A 19,596-nucleotide genomic window follows, 5' to 3' on the forward strand; every position below is an offset into this window, starting at 1 on the left:
AAAGATGGCAATGCAACACACTTCAGCCTCAAGAGCGTCTATTTGGGAGAAGTGGCACTTCTTATCCTTTATTCTTTTTCTTAAAAATAAAACGTCAAAAGTGCTAGGCGTCCATACAGAGTGATTATGGCCAGCTGTCTTTGCTTTTGATAATGTGTCGGGGTTGGGTTCCTGTTTACCTCACTCAGGGAAAATCAGTTTATTGTGAAGGCTGCCATGGCTGTTTACATAACATCCACCCAGCAGCGGGTCCTGCTTCCGGCTCAGGACTGGAAGGCAGAAACAGGATACGCATGCCCATATGCACTCAGCATTGCTCTGGTTTGCCCAGCCAGCATAGGTTAAATGACAATTGCCATCCCACCCTCCTGTTTCCCTCCTAACACAATCAGGTCATTTATTTTGTTAACTCCCATGTATTTTTACCTCTTCCTCTTTTCTGTAATACCTTCCCCTTTCTCCCTTTTAAAGATGAGTACTTACTCATTTTTAAGTTCTAATTCCAGGACCACCTCTTTTTTGTTGTTGTTGTTGATACCAGGAATTGAATACAGGGGTGCCTAACCACTGAGCCACATTCCCAGCCTTTTTTATTTTGAAACAGGGTCTCAGCAATTTGCATAGGGCCTTACTAAGTTGCTGAGGTTGGCTTTGAAGTTGCAATCCTCCTGCCTCAGCCTCTGGACCTACTGGGATTATAGGCATGTGCCACTGTGCCTGGCTCAGTGCCACCTCTTCAAAAACATTTTTCCCCAGCTATGTCAATCAAAAGAAATGATCCCCTTCTCTGTTTCCATAGTGTTTTAAAAACACTGTCTTTTAGCAAGAATTGCATAGTATCAGAATTATATGTTTACATGTGGTATTATAACTCTCGGTTCTAAGGTTTCCAAGGCAAAGCCTTTCACATATTCATTGTTACATCCTTGGAAACCAATGGAAACTGACCCATAGCCATCTTTTGACATTAGTATGTGGGATGGAAGGTGGGTGGATGGATGGATGAATGAAAAAATGAATCCACTTCTCTGAACCAATGCTATTTATATCAACTTTTATTAGAATTTTATCACAATCATAACATCATAGAGGATTCTTATACAGAAGGCAAGAATAACAATCCCAAACAAAATCAGCTGACCTAAATTTTTTCTAAATTCTTTCCAACTCTGATGTTGTATGATTTTATGATTTTTAGAGGTCTGAGCAATGAACCATCTCTTATGTTCCCTTTCCCATGTGTGATGTGGAGTATATGAAAAATAATGGAGCGACAGCAGTATTTGGGCATACATTTTTCAATTGTGTCCTGGACACTGGTGAAACAAATGAGCTACCTATGCTGTAAACTCATTTTGTCTGACCAGGCATTGAGTCCCTTCCTCTCCTGTGGACAGTAAGCGTCACTGTCCATCTATCTTTCTTGCTCATCTGCTCCATGTTACCCCAACACACTGAATGCCGAATGACTCATGTCAACCTTGTACTAATCCTCTATGGTTTTCAAAGTCAGCCATTTCACTGATGTCTCATTAAAAAGAACATTTTGACCTTTGTAAGGGTAAAGACCATCCTACCAAAATAGCACCTCAGAGAGGGGTGGTTCCTTTGGAAGCAAACACTGTAAGTTGTGTTCCCAGATAAAGACAAAGACCATCAGCACAATCACAATAGAAACAGCAGAGCAATGCTACACATCAGCCACCAAATCCGATTTTCTGTCAAAGCAGAGGAGATAGTACTGTTATTAAAGTTTGTTTATCTGGGAATTTCTCTACCAGGAGATGAAGCTGCACAGAGCTGTATGCTGGCCACTACAGAGAGAAAGATCTTTCTCCATCAGGAATGAGCACAGTCTCCTCGTGGAGGGTTTATTTTTTGCATCCAATTATTTACTTATGTAATAAACTTTTTTTTTCTATGTGCATCTCTTTTACACAGTTGTGCAGACCCTCAGGGATCCTGGAGTGAAGATTTTATAAAGACCACATTGGGAATGTTCAGAACAGGACCAAGTGTGATGACGGCCTCTGGCACTTCCTACCTCGCAAAGCCACCTCAGTTGTAGCCCCCACACCTAAGCCCCTTTCCCACATTTTTTAAAATAGTAAAGTCGTATTATCAGTGTTTAAATTTCTATCTTTTGTAAATAATGCCAACTACCAGGAAGTTTTCACTAGAAACGACTTGTTTATGTTTTTTAAAAAAAATGAAATATTGATAAACTGCAACAGTAACATAAAAATATTCAAATAGTGATTAAGATGGACACAAACAGTAGGTTAATGACATAATCCAGGGTTGGTGGGAGGTGGGGACTTTTTTCCAGAAGACAGGCGCATTATCCCAGAGCATTCATAGGTCTGAAATCTGACTCTGTCTTTCATTAGAAAACACCCCAGCCAGCTCTTTTTTTATCTTTGGAATGTTAACAGAGTTGCCATAAAGATGAGAAATAAATGGCTCAGCAGCAAATCATCACCACTTTTATAAGCTGAAAAGACTTCATGGAAGAAGTGGCACTAGTTCATCCTAAGCGGACACTAGAAGAATTGGATAAATAAAAAGAAGCCGAGAGCACTCCCATCTGAAGAGCATCATGAAACCAAGGCTCAGAAGCCTTCTGCTTACCTTATTGAAATGCAAAGACCCCAAGATACAACTTAATTGGGTGTAAAACTCTTTAAATTCATGTTCCCCCCAAATGAAGCATCACTTGCGATCTGTCAACCAAGTGCAGTACAAGGAACTCCCCCTCTGCCTTCTTGGGCTTAGTGGACTAATCGCTCTGGCTGAGTTCTAACCCCAGCGTACTGGGGCCTCCGCGGGACAACTCTCTGTGTTCCTCACTCCAGATGTTATGAGGATTAACCAATCAATGTGAAACACCTTGTAAAAACATGTCAGGCCTACTAATGTCCTTCTGTATTAGTTCCCGTTCAATCCACACTTTGGCTTGGCGGTTAGAGCTGCATATGTAACCGTGGCCCACCTGACCCAGAATTCCAACTTTCGTCCAGCCGCCTGACTTGCAGCATGTTAAGACTGCAAAAGCAGCAAGAACAGGACTTCCAAATGCTACTGAAGCCAGAGACTCCCGGGGGCAAGTTGCTGTAATGGTCTGTGCAGGTCAATTTAGCTTTGGCTAAATTCCGCTTAGCCTTATCTATGGGGATGTTGCCAAAATTCTAAGTCACACAAAAAATAATTTAAAAATCACAGTGAGAATTAGACTTTGTTGCTTCACTAATCTTAAAGTCCAGAAGAACCTGGAGTGGGCTCTATGTCGCTCCTTTCTTTTTTATGAGAAGGAAGTATAAGGAACCATGTCTGTCCTACCAGGAGCCCCAGCTACAACACCAGCAAAGGCTAAGCTAATTAGAGCCACTGCTTCTATGAGCCATCTTCTCATGAGCCATCTTCATCTGTCAACTCCCTGAGAACCCCACGGGCCACACTGCAAGGAATGCCATCACAGCACTCTGCAAAATGAGCTTTTCCCAACAGGATATCACCCCCACATGCACCTCAGAGCAGATGCTTAAGCTCAAAACAAAGACTGCACCTCTCATGAACAGGTCAGCAGGGGAGGAAAGGTGCCAAAATGGGTGCACTCAGCAAATATTTTTTTTTCCTGCCCAAATGTGCCTACTTCCAGTTACCTAGTGACATAATTTAGTCATATTTGCAATTTTTTTATCCTTAGTTACTAGTAGGAGTGAAGTATGTTGGCCATTTTCTAGAAATACTTTCTGCTGCAAAATATTGATATAGTAAGGGTTGAAAAGGAAAGCTCTAATAATTGTTATTTTCCAATAAGCAAACAGAGCTGACCTGAAAGTAACATTCTGTAATTATTTTTTTAATTTTTAAAATTAAATGTATTTCAACTGATCTATAAAAATTGTACACATTAATGAGGTGTGCCATAAGATGTTTTGATACACGTATACATTGTGCAATGTTTATATCAGGTTATATATATCTTTATCTCCTGTCCAACATGGCATTTTTGTGGTGAAAATATTCAAAACACTTTTTTTCTAGCTTTTTTAGAAATTCAGTACATAATGGCTATCTACAGTCACTCCACTGGCAATAGCCCTCCAGAACTGCTCTTTCCCATCCGAATGCAACTTCTACCCATTGATCAAGCTCTCCCCATCCCCCCACCTAAGTAATTACTAGGTAAATGGCATTTCCAAGACTAGTAGAGCAGTGGTAACCAGTAATATAACCTGAAAGGTCTATATATATGTCACAGACAGCTGGTGAACCAGCTTTTGCTCACTACATGTTAGCAGTGCTATGATATAGCTAAGTAGGTCACTGCTGAATACATGTTAGGATTTCGTCATTTGAATATATTTTCTGGGATGAGAGTATAGCTCAGCAGTAAAGCATTTGCCTCGCATGTGGTAGGCTCTAGGTTCTGGGCCCAGCAACACTGTACACACACAGACACACACACACACACACACACACACATACACGTATACAGAAATATCTATTTCTCATGCAGAACTTTTTTCTTTTATTCATAATCTTTAAAATTTAGCAAAACAAATCAAAGGACCACCCCCATGATAATGTCTTGTGCATTTATCCTGGCAGGCAATTTAAAAAGAACTTGATGCAAACTTTGTGCGTGGACATCATAGACGCAGCTATATGGATGAGTTGAGTCGTCCTACTAATTTTAAAAACAGACACGAATCTCACTTTAAATGTCAGTCCTGGGGGGGGGGTTGTCACACTATTGCTGCTGATGAAGAATTCCACCTCAAAAATCTCGAGGGCTGGCAGTGGACAGGTGCACCTGGCTGAGGTTTAGACGCCAGGCTGCGTGGCGTGAGGTATGGTGGAACTGCCACTGCTGATCAGCAGAGCCTGTCCATGTCTACACTGCTGGCTTGGAATTCTGCTTGGAAGGAGTTTCAAAGCCAAAGAAGGTAAGAAGAAGCTGTTCCAAAAGCTTCCTTCTATGAGTCAAGAGAGGGCGAGAGGGACATGTGGGTGCACTGTTGTCACAGGACTGTGTTCTGGTTCTTAGTAGATAGGGAAATGTGTCAGGGCAGGGTGCTGTATGTGGAGAGCTAGAGAAAAAAGAGGGGCGTTGGGCATGCCCCAGGGGAGATGCCCTCAGGATGGGTTGGCAGAGGGCTTCCTGCTAACTCTTAGGCCGCTGGGCATGCCATTGGCACCAACAGACACTGGAACCCTATGTCTGGGACTCGTAACTGGCTGTAATTTACAACCAAGGGAGAACCCGGTCCAGAGTACCAGGCAATTGATGATATGAGTATTCATATTTGACGTAATCAGCATTAGGAAATATGTGTATCAACTGGTTCTTAGAAACCTCATCTGATACTTCCAATATAAAACCTTAGAACTGGATCATTTGCCTTTAAAAATACACATTGGTCCTATCTTAATCCTTGCTGTTTGAATTTCACCCTTCCTGGGCTGGATATATTTTTAAAGGAAAAAGTAAGGTAGAATGAAGAGCCCTGGCATGTTGCTGGCTACTGACTTCTGCAAAGTCTTACCCCTGGGGCCTGGACTGCTCCAAGTACTTCAGCTCCATAGCCATCTAGAAGGTGGCAGGGTTGGTCCCTAGGGATCGTTCAGCTCCTAGCTCTTGCAGTCTGGTTCTTTCTGACCATCCCAGGTGCTTTTTGGGTTTCAGTTTGATGTGCCAGAAACACACCATCCCCAACCGAAGTAGAAATTTTCTTCTGTAAGTGACTTCAAAGACTTCCTGCAGGACCCCAGGATTTCATCAAGGGAACCCTGGGGAACTCTGGGGCTCCTTGGGTTTTCCAAGTGGTTTTTATAAAGATGATGCCTCATGCACATAGGGAATTTGTTAGATTTTCTTAAATCAGAGACTGTAGATTATGTTCTTAAGGTCACTTAAGCTTTGTAGTGTTATTTTTATCATGCGGTTTCCTGTTTTTTCGGTCTTATCTCTGCCACTACCGATACCTTAGTTATCCTTTCACCACTCACAGTAACTCAGTACATATTCGGCCTCCACAGATCTGACTGATGTGACTTTCACTTGAATCTCATTGTTGTTTAGAAAATGTGATTAGACCCATGACATTTTAACAAGTGAAAGAATAAAGAAACCAGCATGCCAAGCACCCTTTCCCCACTGTGTTTCAATTTGCACCAAGAAGCATCATGGTGCAAAGCCAACTACAGAGTGAGAGCACCGGTGGGTGTAGCTTCTGGGTGCCCATCTGCACACCCACAGGGCCAGCCTAGTGCCCACCAAGGGTGCAGGGAGGTGGCCCTGGAGTCAAACCTGTGCTGCAGATGGCTGCTCTGAGGAGGACTGCTGTGTTTAGCCTAAATACACATCAGCGGCTTGTGTCACCCTTGCCTGTTGTCCAGCCGGTTGCCATAGTCTTCCCTCTGGTCAAGCCTGCCTTTCTCCTTTTAAAGTTACATTTATGGTGGGCTTTCTGGAGAGGACGTGGGGCGGCAGCAGGAGCTGATGATGAGATGCACGCTTCCCTCCTCACGGAGGAATCCCTCCACACCTTCCAGAACCTAAAAGCCCAGCAACATCAACTTCTGAGAGGAGTTCTGAAGAAACATTCCCAGATTTTAAATCCTAAATGTGCTGTTTAATTATTATTTTCCCTCATTAGTAAACATTTTGGATTTCAACAGAAAAAGACATTCAGATACAATTTTTAAATTCTGTAAAAAATTACCATTAGGGAACCCTGTAAAAGTATAAAACAGAAAGCTCTTGGGTAGAACAATGCAATTATGCCACCAAGATTTTCCATCTTTGGTACTGCTCAGCACATTATAAACACTGCAGTGGGCAAAAAGCAAATGTTATTTACATGAAGCTGAGCAATCAGCCCTGATGCCTGAGCATAACTTTGCTCAGAGACAGTGAAGATTATATATTTATAGTGGTTGAAGTTTGTATTTTCACCAAAATCATTCAGATTTCCCTTCCCTGTACTAATTGGCTGACCTGCTCATTTCTATACTTCAGTATGTATTTATCTTAAACTCCTGTTGTTGGTTTTAATGTAAATATCTCATGCATTCTTTAATGTTCTTTAACATATTGAAATAAATTAGCATCTTGACTAAACCCAAGACCCACGTTAGCCTCCCCTAGCAGCCTCACTAGGGGAAGTTGTGGAGGAATTGACCCATCTCACACCAGGAAGCTATTGCCACACAGAATCAGAACAGGAGATATGCTAAGGGACGATAGAAAGCAAAGTATAGCTAATGAATTATTTGTTGATTAATTAATTTAAATATATATATGTAGAGAAGTTAACAGGATTGCAAACAAAAATAAAGTGAGGTGAGGGGGCTAGCAAGAAAAGAAATTCTGACTGTCTTCTGCCCCCCATGGAGCACATTTGTAGCAGGAAGTAGGAGGGGTTGGAGGAGACGGGAAAGAAGCAGAGAACAAATGGAGGTGTCCAGGCCAGCAGCCCTGAGATGCTCTTTGTATCTCCACCCCAGACCACCCCCAAATGACAGCCGGTCTGTTTCCTTTCCCCTTTCTCTTTTCCTTATTCCTGCTGCATTATCCCTCCTTATTTCCTGCCTCTTTGCCTGGGGGTGGAGTGGGGTAATCCATGTTCATGGATATTCCCTCCGGCCAGCTGCTTCACTGATTCCGTACAGAGGAGAGAGCAGGTGGCACTGGATGCTCTGGACTCTGGAAGGGAGGCCAGGGGCCACAGAAGCCCCACACATGCACTCAGCTCTCACCACACTGGCAGCCATTCAATACCCACTCACTTCCCACTACCCTTCACCTTCTTTCACACAAAGAGACGAGACGAGCTGTGAATAGACGAGTCACGTGGTTGGCTGTGAATTTCATAGATCCAAAGCAGAAAGCCACATACCAAATAGGTGCCACGTTATGCTAAAACAACAAGTGTGGATGCTATTTTAAAAAAGAAGAAGATGATGATGATTTATCATTGCATTTGGTACCCATTAGGGTTTGGTGTGCAGCTCTGGTGGGAGAAAGACGATCTTGGGATCTGCATGTTAACAATACTGCTAACTTGAATCTTCCTACACTTGCCTCCCCACCAAAAATGTCTTCCTTAGAAAAGTGGCAGCTGGAGTGATAGGCCTGGCATCAGAGGAAGGACTGGGTCCAAGGGAGAAGGGGCCCACCCTTGGCTGAGTCCACCTAATGAGACTGATCTAACAGTCACAAGATGTTTCCTCCTGAGAGACAAGGTAAGACCTGCTCTCCTGCCCTCCCTGGGTCCCTCATTGCCTATGAGAAATGAGCACACACCTGGGGCAGCTCCATCTCTGAGCTCAGCCCCTGCAGTGCTCTCCTCTGTCAGGTACATTGTCTGGGAAATGGAAACACCAGAGGGCAGATGCTCCCAGCCACCCACAGAATCCTGCCAAGGGTCATCAATTGGTGAGCAAAGCAAAGGCTTGCAAAAGAATCAGACATAGCTTCAAGGAGAGGCAGGAAGAAGGAGGAAGGCTCTGGAGGATGGACGGTGACGTGCACCTTAAGAAAACTGACCAGGCACTTCGGACTCCTGTGCCATCCTTATTTGGCCTTGAATTTTCTAGATATTGGGCAATGTTTGCCAGAACTAGATTTATCCAAATCCCTGCCTACCACCCATTCTGCTGCCTAGGGATTTTTGTAATCAGGAATTTATTCTCTTCCTAAAGTTCTTTTGTTTTGCTATTTTTCGTTATTTTTAATTTAAATATCTTAAAGCCAATGAGGTCAATATTAACATGTTGATAGGTCTCCTTAATCAAAAAAAAGTTTCCTTTATTTCATATCTTTTTTTTAAGTATAAGAATCAATTCATGTAGGTTTCAAATAAATTTGTAAAACTGGAACCAGTGAAAATTTTATTAGTTATTATAGACTTTGGTTAGACTGTTTCTTATTCTGAGTAAAATATCATTTTCTGAATAAAGAAATTGTTTTTAATTACAAAGTTAAATGTAAGGTTTCAAAGTGCATAATTTTAACCTCTGAGAGTCAGTCTGAACCAACCACTCTTCCTTCTTATTCTACTGCAACTTTAAACCTGAGAATATTTTTTAAAAATTTTTTCTATGGTTATTTAAAAGTAATTTGCAAGATGCTTTTATAAAAGGTTAAGTCATACTGTTAAAACATACATTTAAATTGTCAGAAATGTCAAAGCATATAATGTGAACTACTATTTGTAGGAATAAGGAAATTGATGCAATAGAAAAAGTAAAATCTCTAAAGACAGGTACCTGATGATACCTTGGTCATACCTCTCAAAGCTTGATTTTTCATTTCAGAAATTGAGATCATGGTTTTGGCACATCATAGATAGAAACTAAAAATACTCAGCTGAAATAAAAAGAAACTGAAACCTCAATTTAACCCTATATCTGTGAAAAATTCTGAAAAATCAATCATTTTAGTAGATGCCAATCTAACCTACAGTTATTATTCAGAACAAAATATAGCATGCATTTATGGAAGTCACTTTTTCATAAAGAGCCCAGAAATAAATGAGAACACTCTTGAACACCCAAAAGTGCTGTCATAAAGCCAGAGGTCTCACACCTGTTCTTTTGCAAAATTTATAGAAAATGTGGCCCAAACTTACACATAAAAATCTATAATGGATTCAAAGATATAAGAAGAAACATCTATACACAATCCCACAAGACGAAAAATAGATTGCCAAGAAATATGTAGGAAAAAAATTTGCAACAGTAGTAATGAAAGAAAATATTAATCAGATATATTCTTTAAGTTGTTAGATGATCGAGTATTTGTTTTTAATGCCAACATTCATTGTGTCTAATGGTAAAGTCAAGTTTTCTCTCTGTACATTGGTGATGGGCATGTAAAGTTGAACAGCGGTTCTGAGAGACAATTTAGGAAATATTTGTTAAGCTCCTTAAGAAAAGGAATCCTCTTCAACAAAGTGCCTCCCCTTCTAGCACTCTGTTTCAAAGAAACAATGCAAACTGTGGACAAAAATTTACACACGAGGATGGTTCTCCCTGCACTATTTATAAGAGCTAAAAAAGGAAACAAGAAATCAAATGTAGATGCAGATGCAAAATTAATTTTAATTTTAATGCAAAATCAAATAGAGTCATGATAAAAAATTATGCCTGTAATTTATTTTTGTTTTTATTTTTTGCAGTGCCAGGAATTGAACCTAGGGATCCACATGTACTATGGAAGCACTTTACCATTCTGCTACACTTTCCAGACCCATGTCTTTAATTTTAATGAATAAAAAGTATTTTCAAAAAATACTGCTAATCTGAGAAAATGCTTATTGAACAATACTAATTCAAGAGCAAATAAAATGTTAAAATATTATATAAGTACAACTAATCAAAATAATATAATATAGATTGTAACATTAAATGTATAAATAATGCCTACATATTTCTGTATAACACACAAACCTATATTCGCATGATTATATTTAGATATATAAAATTATTTTAAAGAGATTCCAATATTGAGTATTCTCTCTAATTTGTGTATTACACATCCCATTGATACTTTTCTATTTTTCCAAAATTTTCAAAATAAGCTCATGTTATTATAACTCAGCATTATATATTATGTGTAGAAGAATGATTCACTGGATGGAATTATTTTTTCATCCTGCTCAGAGCCTGCCTGGTAGCTCACCTTACAGATCCACTTCTGTTGCAAATGGCAACCTGGTCTCCGGAGGCATAACTGACCAGGGTCAGGGGATGAGGAAGTGGAGGGAAGTGAGTTCAGCAGCAGCATTTCTCATCAGCTCCACGAGGGCCCACCACACTGGATTGAGACCACTGACTCCCATTGACACCTGTGACCCCTCACAGACACGCAGACCACCTGACCCGGTTCTCACAGAAGCTGCGTACCTATAAAACATCTGGAAAGGTTCATCTCTGCATCTCTGAGTCCTGCAGTGCAGCAGGATGGCTAAACTCTGGTTCTGAACTCCAGCTCACCACTTAGTGGCTGGACGGCCCTGGTAAGGCTTCTACGTCATCCTGACCCTCAGCTCCAAATCAGAAAAATAGCAGTGAACATAGTTCTATTGGTTGTTGTGAGGGTTCAATGAATAATTCATGCCAGAATGTAGAAAGAAAGTTTGACAATGAGAGAGGAGACAGTTATAGTGATTGTCATTTTCTGTTCCAGAAGATAAGATTTCTTGAAGTGTGACTGGACTAGAATTCTAGCCCACTGACTCGCTGAACTAGAATCAAGTAGAAGGCTCGTCACAGATGCAGATTTTTTAACATTACCACAGTACTCACTGTACTGCTTGTGAGTTTCCAAGGGGTCCTGAGAGTACACACGTGGAGAAGTTCTGAGGTTCTTGCTTTGTGCACTAAACTTCAAAACTCACCATACCCAAAGTGTTATTGCATTGAAAATTCTCTGTCAAGGTGCCTCGCTCATCAAGAACCATTAAAAAGTGTTCAGTATTTCTACTTTAGGGGCTGAGAAGCACATATACCCTGGTAAATTGCTATCTTAAAAAATTACCTAAAAAAAAGGATTAAAGCTTTATTTCTAAGTTTATTTCATTTCAAAAAGAAAATTTTAGTTGTTTGGAAAATTCATGTATGTGAAACACTTCATTCCTTGATTTGGTTGCTAAAGGACTTGTTATTTCATTAATATCTGCTTTGTATAAAGATATAATTTTATCACTGTATTGTAAAACCTAATGTTACATTTGCTTCTGTAAAAAGTTGAAAGTGTCTATCCATAGTCAAGTATTTTCATGAGTTTTAAATTATAAAAATACAAGCAAAACTTAGATGCTCAAAATGACATGAAATCTTGGACTTTTTCCCCATCCAGCATCACTTTTTTGTTTGTTTGTTTGTTTTTTACCCTTTGTCCTATATAAATACAAAGATTTCCTGAAACACAGTGTTAAGAACATATGCTGTAGTATCGGCAGACACCATTCTTCCTTCTGCACAGTTAAAAGCTGCATTCCTATCCCCAAAACCTGACACCTCTGACCAGCTCCAGGGACTGGCTGTCTTAAACTTGTCCTCCTGGGCAAATGCAAGACTAGTTGTAGACCTTCTACTCTGGTTCCGGCATGACTGAGCAGTCCAGCTGATTAGATTGGAAAAATCACCAAACCTAGTGCACACAATTCAGATAGAAGGGAAGAAGAGTCTACACTGCTAAGATGCTCCTGATCTCAATGTGTAGACTTTAATTACAAGTAGAGCAAATTTCTACTCAAAATTCCAGCATTCATCATGTTTAGAGTATCTCTGTGAAATAATTTTACTTCAGTAAGCATTATGAAGACTGGTTTCTGTATCAATTTTAGATTTTAGAATTTTTATTATTCTAAAACCTTATTGGCAAATTAGTCCAATTTATAAACTCTACCTTACTTAAGTAGATGATTTTATCTAGGTTTCCTTGAAATACATGAGGGTTTCAGAGGACATTGAGCTCTTTACCTATACTAAAGAAGACAACCATTTCTTGTCAGTGCAGGTCATTTACTTATTTTTAGCTCATGATAGACATCAAAATATTCATTAAAAAGTTGAAGAAAGTTGCACATATTCAGTTGGGGAAGATAAAGGCGCATGCTTGGGAACCTCTCAAGGGTCAAGACCACTAGTGTAAGTTACTCATTCCAGCCTCCCAACATGCCTCAAATTTCCACTGAAGGCACTACCTGTTCTCATCAATGGTCAATACTGACCATTCCAGTAGGCTGTAACACATCAGTGGTCAAGGTGGTTTAGATGTTTTGGGTTATGCCATTCTGCTCCCAAATAAAACTCGCACCTTCATACAGCCAAAGCCTTTACCATGCTGTGAGCCATGTGGTCTTGTAGCTTTAGAGTGCTCTACAACTCATGGCCGTCTGCCTCATCAGAAGGATAAACTAGGAACCTGGACTTGGGTGTGACATTGTAGCAAAGCAGGTGAGGTTTGGAGGGAACACAGATGACCACGGAGACACTGTGAGGGTCCCTGGAGGAGAGTGATGGAATGTCCCCTGAAAGTGGTCATTTGTCCTGATTGCTTTATAGGAGATGGACTCCTCCACAAAATGATGTTTTCTAATTGTAAAATTCCAAAGGCTAAATAAATAAATAAATGGGATGCAAAAAGCCTGAAGTCTTCTAAAAAAATTTTTGACAGGATTTATTGCAAACAGGCCTTATTTTTAAAATGTAGTATGTTGCCACTGTTTTCATTTTTTAATGTAATGAAAACTAATATTCTAATCAAACTTAACCAAATAAAAATTAAACTAAAGAGATTTATTTCTAGTTAATAATACTGTGCTTACTCAATTGTTTCCACCATCCCCCCCAAAAAAAAATTAAAGGGAGGGATTCTTAATAAGCTCAATAGAGTCAATTTTTTTCGGTGCAGAAAAGACAAATAACGTAACTCCTAATTCCACTATTTCACTGATCACATTCTTCCTGGGGAAAGACTTGCCCAAACGTGGCTTTCTCCAGTGACTTAATGCTGAGGACACATAGGACGCTGGCTGCTCTCTGCTGTCCAAGGAAGCTGAGCTCCAGCCCTCCCATGAGGGCATGGGCAGTAGCACAAGCCCATGCCACCCATCACCCAGTGTCATTAATACCACATCAGCCCGGCTACAGGACGCCACTCACAGGTTTGCACCCGTCCACAGACCTGCCTTTCCAGGAAAGAAGCTGCAATCTAGACTCCTGAGTGACTCCCTGGGCGAAAGGCCAAGTTGAAGTTCACTGCTCCCTTGGTCTTCAGCCCTGGATTTTCCCCACTGTTAGTAGAGTAAATGCACCCCTTGCTTGAACTCCGCCTGTTGGAGCTCTCTCTCCAAACTTAAGAACCAAGCAGATTTGGAAGCATTTTCAGAAACTCCCCTATTATCCAGGCACTTGAAATTCATTTTTTAAGACCCAAACACTGGATCCGACTGTAGGACAGTTGCCATGAAACCTGGGTTCTAATTTCTCTCACCATCCATTATTACCTGGGGATTGCTAAGCGTGTCACTTACTCTGACTGGTCTTGGCTGCTTCCTACTAGCTAACCCGACACACATTAGTGAATACCTGCTGTCCTCCAAGCACCTTACTAGTTCAAGTGGGGATCTACCCAGCTTACCCCAAGACCGATGCTGTCCATGGTGTGGCTATAAAGCACTTGAAGGGTGGCTGGTATGAATCGTGAATTGCATTTCCATTACTTTAAATATAAATTTAAAAGTGAAACTTCATTCAATTATTGGAAAACTTCCAGTATTCTTGGAACAACTTGAGCAGTGAATCTAATTTTCAACTGTTAATTTCATGAAATCTAAATATAGATCAGGTATTTCCAATGAAAACTTGCTATACTGATTGAGCTGTGCTATTAGAGTACACATTTTGAAAACTTGTAGTCTACCTGTTCTATGTTGAAGGGGTAACTTGCTGGATACTTGGCCATCCATCTCTTGGTATCTACATGGAATTGTTTCCAGGGCTTCCCTCACCCATGGGTACCAAAATCTGTGGATGCTCAAGACCCTTATATAAAATGAGATAGTATTTGCACATAACCTACACAATCCTCCCGTGTACTTTAAATCATCTCTAAATACTTATGATACCTAATACAATGTAGATGATATGTAATTAGTTAATATACTACATTGTTTAGGGAATGCAGTGTATTTTCCCGAATATTTTGGGGAAATTATTTTCCCCAATATGTTTGCTCTACAGTTGGTTGAATTGCAAAAGGCAGAACCTGTGGGTGTGGAGGGCTGAGTGTATGGGGTTAAATGAAACTGATTTTTACAACTAGGCACTGGTTTCTTTTTCATGTTTGTTAAGGTGGCTTACTGTGCTTCCCGCCACCTTTCTGTTGGACAGTGCAGCTCCAGAACTCCATGATAAACTATTCCATGTAAAGTGCTGGCTTTATTTCTATTAGCTTCCCAAGCCCCAGTCAACTGGGTCTTCTCCTATTGGAAACCCTACTGTAGTTTCTTTCCAATCTTTATACCCTGTATACTGCTGGGTCCTCCAAAAACATGACCCTCGGCCAGCACTTAGCTTGTGGCCTATGTCCTGACTTCCTCTGCTGCAGGGAAGACAGCTTGTCCGGCCAATGCACCTCCAGGGCCTGGAGTCCAGCACCACGCACAGAGCAGGAGTTCCCAAAGGGTGTCGTGTAAGAGTCAAAGTATCCTGTTCCTGAAAAGTAGCTGAGTTCAGAACTTGAAGGGGGTGACAAGTCACTATTTTCTATTTATATGACAATTCACCTTAAATTAGAATAAATCTAAATTACTTTAGGAAAACTTTTTTTTCTGGTATTTAAAGAAACATGGAGTAAGAGTTATTTCGTCAAAACCATAGAGACAGCAAGTACAATTTAGTTCTTAATATGTTTCCTGAACATTTTGAATCAAAATTGGCATAGAAAGAAACATGGGTACCATTTTTTCCACACATAGATACAAAAATAGTAAATAAACAAATGAAGGCCTCCCCCTGTGAGTAATCAATCCTCGAGCTACAAAGGGGTAATGCTTAGCTCTTCAAAGAAATCACATATTAGTAAAGCAAGTTGGAATCACATCAGCTCAATCCATTTTTCCCTCATTATGTACTTCAACGTGTGCAAAAGGAACAGAGAATGACTTGCCTGGCACTTCCAATTATCATTTGTGGCTGACATGATACACAGATGAGGACTGCTATTTATGTTTTAATTAGATTGAATCCCATTCCTAATGATATACGTGTTTGCATATTGTTGCTAAAATGTGGAGATAATAGAGCAGGGCTCTTTGGAAATTTCTTTTGCAATCTTAACTCCCATTACTAAATAGCTTTTGCTCTCTCATTTGTCTTTTAATTTGATTATTATAACAACAGCACCATCATTTAACAGGAAATGAGCTCCTTTCTCCCTGTGTCTTTACATCCATAGGAACTCTCTGGATCCAGATGGAAGAGTACCTGAAAAATGAATTTAAAAAATAGGATCTCTCTCTGACACGTTTTCCACCAATTGTTCTGTTCAAAGTGAAAAACTGAGCAGATATCAAAATTGTGAGTCCCAGGGCTGGAAGTCAAGGCCAAAATCTGCTTGCGTGTCGAAGGGTTTTCTTTCCCTCTTTTTTTCTTTCCCTCTTTTCCAAATAAACCACATCACCAAGTTCTCTCTTCAAAATACCACTACCAGGAACTCACAAAACAAAAGATCCATTGGATTTTATAGCTGCCTTGGCATTAAAAAAAATTAAATTAAATTAAAAAAGATGAAAAGAAGCAGGATTGAAATGTAGAATGAGTCAGTAGAGATAAATAACGGAGCCATGGGAATGGTGAAGGAGGACCTCTGAGAACCCACTCCTCCATAGAAGCAATGAGAATGTTGACAAGTTTGTTAAGATTTTGACTTTTTCAGAACTGTGGAAATTAGCCAAAGACTTGCAACAACCTGAGGAGTGTTTAATCAATAACAACAGCTGAATCCTGAAAAGCAGCAACTCTCCGTGTGGTGTTACTTGTTCCAACCTGCCTGCACTGTCCAGCTCTGCAGAGCCTTGAAAACCAACAGCCTTGCAATCATGGTAGCATAAAATCAGCAGCCTATAATCTACTAGGAAGTCCAGAAAGGGTTTGGAGAACTATATGGGAACTCTGATTTGCTAGGCTTGTCTATTTGGCGATAAGGACCACACTGTAAGCAGTCTCTCCTAATATAAGGGCTTAATATTATGGCTGCCTGAGGCAGTGTCACAAGAGGGGTAAATGAGAATTTGATGAAATCACTTAAAGAAAAATCTAGGGAGAGAGATGAACATGGAAACTCCAAAGCACTTTGCCACATTCCTGGGAATGAAGAAGGCCATGTGCATGAGCAAAACTGAGGGCAAGCTCAGAGAGGCATGGAAAAGCCCTAATATCTCACCTCGGGTGGATGTTGAGCTTCTGCAAATAAGAAACAAATGCTTTCAAAGGTAGTAATGTTCCTGGAGCGCTGAAGTCAGGCTTCAACCTGCACACAGAGCCCCATGGAAAAGTCTGAGATAATTATTTGTTCAAGACATTTCAGGAAATCTCAGTACAATCAGTGCTGACCACAAGCCAACTGAGTAAAGACTCAGTGGCCACATGCAACAAAAAAACACAGACTTCACATGAATCAGCTCAGAAAAGTTACTAAAATACAAACAACAACAACAAATCCTGAGATGGGAGATCTGACCTCCAGATTTACCACGTTATATTATTTAATGTCAGTTTGCAACAAAAAAATTATAAAACATGCAAAGAAACAGAAAAGTATGACAGGCACATTTTTTAAAATGATATCATTAGGAACTTTCCCCATGTTAGACTTATTAGACAAGAACTTTAAGTCAGCTACTATTAATATGGCCAAAGTACTGAATAAAAATAGGTGTAAAACACCAAAGGAAGCTATGAGCATGGTGTCTCACTCAATAAAGAATAGAAACAAAAAGACAAAATATTTTTAAAATGAACCAGAGAGAAATTCTGGAGCTGAGAAATACATCGACAAATATAAAAACTCACTAAAGAGATCAACAGTAGATTTGAGCTATCTGAAGAAAGAATCAGCCAATTTGAAGAGGATTCAGTTAGATTAGTCAAATTACAGAACAGAGAGAAAGGTTGACCAAGAAAAATGAGCAGAGCTTCAGACACCTGTGCAACACCTTCAAGCTCACCGACATACAACAAATGATTGTTTCAGAAGAATAAGAAATTGAGAAAGGGACAGAAAGAGTATTTGAAGAAATAATGTCTAAAAATTTCCCAAATTTGATGAAAATATTAATGTGCATTTCCAAAAAGCCAAACATACTCCAAATAGAATAAATTCAAGGATATTCACACCTAAACACATCATTTCAACAATAAGGTTGCTGAAAGGCAAAAATAAAAAGAAACTTTTGAAACAGCAAAGAGGAAGTGACCCATCACATATAAAAAATCCTCAATAAAATTGACAGGGGGTTCCCATCAGATGGCATGGAAGACAGAGGCAGTGGGATTACATATTAAGACTGCCAATCAATCTTTTAAACTCTCCTTTGAAAACGAAGGAGAGACTAAGGTGTCTCCACGTAAACACTAGCGTTATCTGCCCTACTAAAAAGATTCCTTCTGGCTGAAATTAAAGGATGCTATACAGTAAATCAAAGCCACATAAATAATTAATAATAACCAACATCAATGAGGTTAACTCACAGGTAAATACAAAAGGCACTAAATTTGTATTTTTTAATAGCTCTCCTTTTCCCATAAAAAATTTAAAATATAATTGCATAAAACTATAATTATAAAACTGTGTTGATATTCTTCTAATAATGTACAAAGATATAAACTGGATTGCTATAAACTAAGACACAAAATATCATCTTCAGGAAACCCCTAAAACAAGAATTTAAAAATGTAGTAAAAGAATGACAGAAGATTCTAAATGTTACAAAATAAAATATTGATTTAATTCAAAATCCATAGTAGGAGGACTGAGTAATAAAATAAGCATTAGACATATAGAAAACAAATAGCAAAATAGTAATTGTTATGGAATGAATTCTGTTCCCTTCAAAATTTTTATTTTGAAGTACCTCAGCACAATCATTCATTGGCTGACCACAAAGCCAACCAAGAAAAGACTTCAGTGACCATAAACAACAACAACAACAAAAAAAAACAGACTTCACAAAATCAGTTCAGGAAAGTTACTAAATATACAAACAGCAGGAACAACAAATTCTTAGTACCTCAAAATATGATTATAGGGGGATCCAAGATGACGGGCCAGAGGGAGCAGCACTCTGTGTTGCTCCGTGACCTGGGACTCAAGGAGTGAGAATACTGCTTCTCTGAGAGCGATATTCCTGTTTCCGCACAGGAATCTCGGCCACTGTGCCCTTGCAGGACAAAGCGTAGAGTAGACCGCCCACACAGGACCACAGGGTGCCCCAGCAGGACCACAGGCGTTGTTGGGAGTGTGGGAGAGGTGCCCTTCTCGCGAGAACATCACGAAATCCCTTACCCCTCCCCCTCCCCGAAGAGCGCCCAATTCAAGGGTTTTCTTTCTTTCTTATTTTTTTATTCGTTGTTCAAAACATTACAAAGCTCTTGACATATCATATTTCATACATTAGATTCAAGTGGGTTATGAACTCCCATTTTAACCCCAAATACAGATTGCAGAATCATATCAGTTACACATCCACATTTTTACATAATGCCATACTAGTAACTGTTGTATTCTGCTACCTTTCCTATCGTCTACTATCCCCCCTCCCCTCCCCTCCCATCTTCTCTCTCTACCCCATCTACTATAATTCATTTCTCTCCTTGTTTTTTTCCCATTCCCCTCACAACCTCTTATATGTAATTTTGTATAACAATGAGGGTCTCCTTCCATATCCATGCAATTTCCCTTTTCTCGCCCTTTCCCTCCCACCTCATGTCTCTGTTTAATGTTAATCTTTTCCTCCTCCTCTTCCTCCCTGCTCTGTTCTTAGTTGCTCTCATTATATCAAAGAAGACATTTGG

General features: G+C 39.9%; 1 long non-coding RNA gene across 1 annotated transcript; it reads left to right on the forward strand.

Moving 5' to 3' along the window:
• The first annotated feature begins 7,241 nt into the window (after positions 1–7,241).
• LOC125615972 lies at positions 7,242–10,369 on the forward strand. Its single transcript, XR_007346571.1, has 3 exons — positions 7,242–7,536; positions 8,119–8,253; positions 10,191–10,369. It is a non-coding gene; the product is annotated as an uncharacterized LOC125615972 (long non-coding RNA).
• Positions 10,370–19,596: the final 9,227 nt, after the last annotated feature.

The sequence above is a fragment of the Marmota marmota genome, unplaced genomic scaffold (assembly GCF_001458135.2).
Source record: "Marmota marmota marmota unplaced genomic scaffold, marMar, whole genome shotgun sequence".
Classification (NCBI taxonomy): domain Eukaryota; kingdom Metazoa; phylum Chordata; class Mammalia; order Rodentia; family Sciuridae; genus Marmota; species Marmota marmota.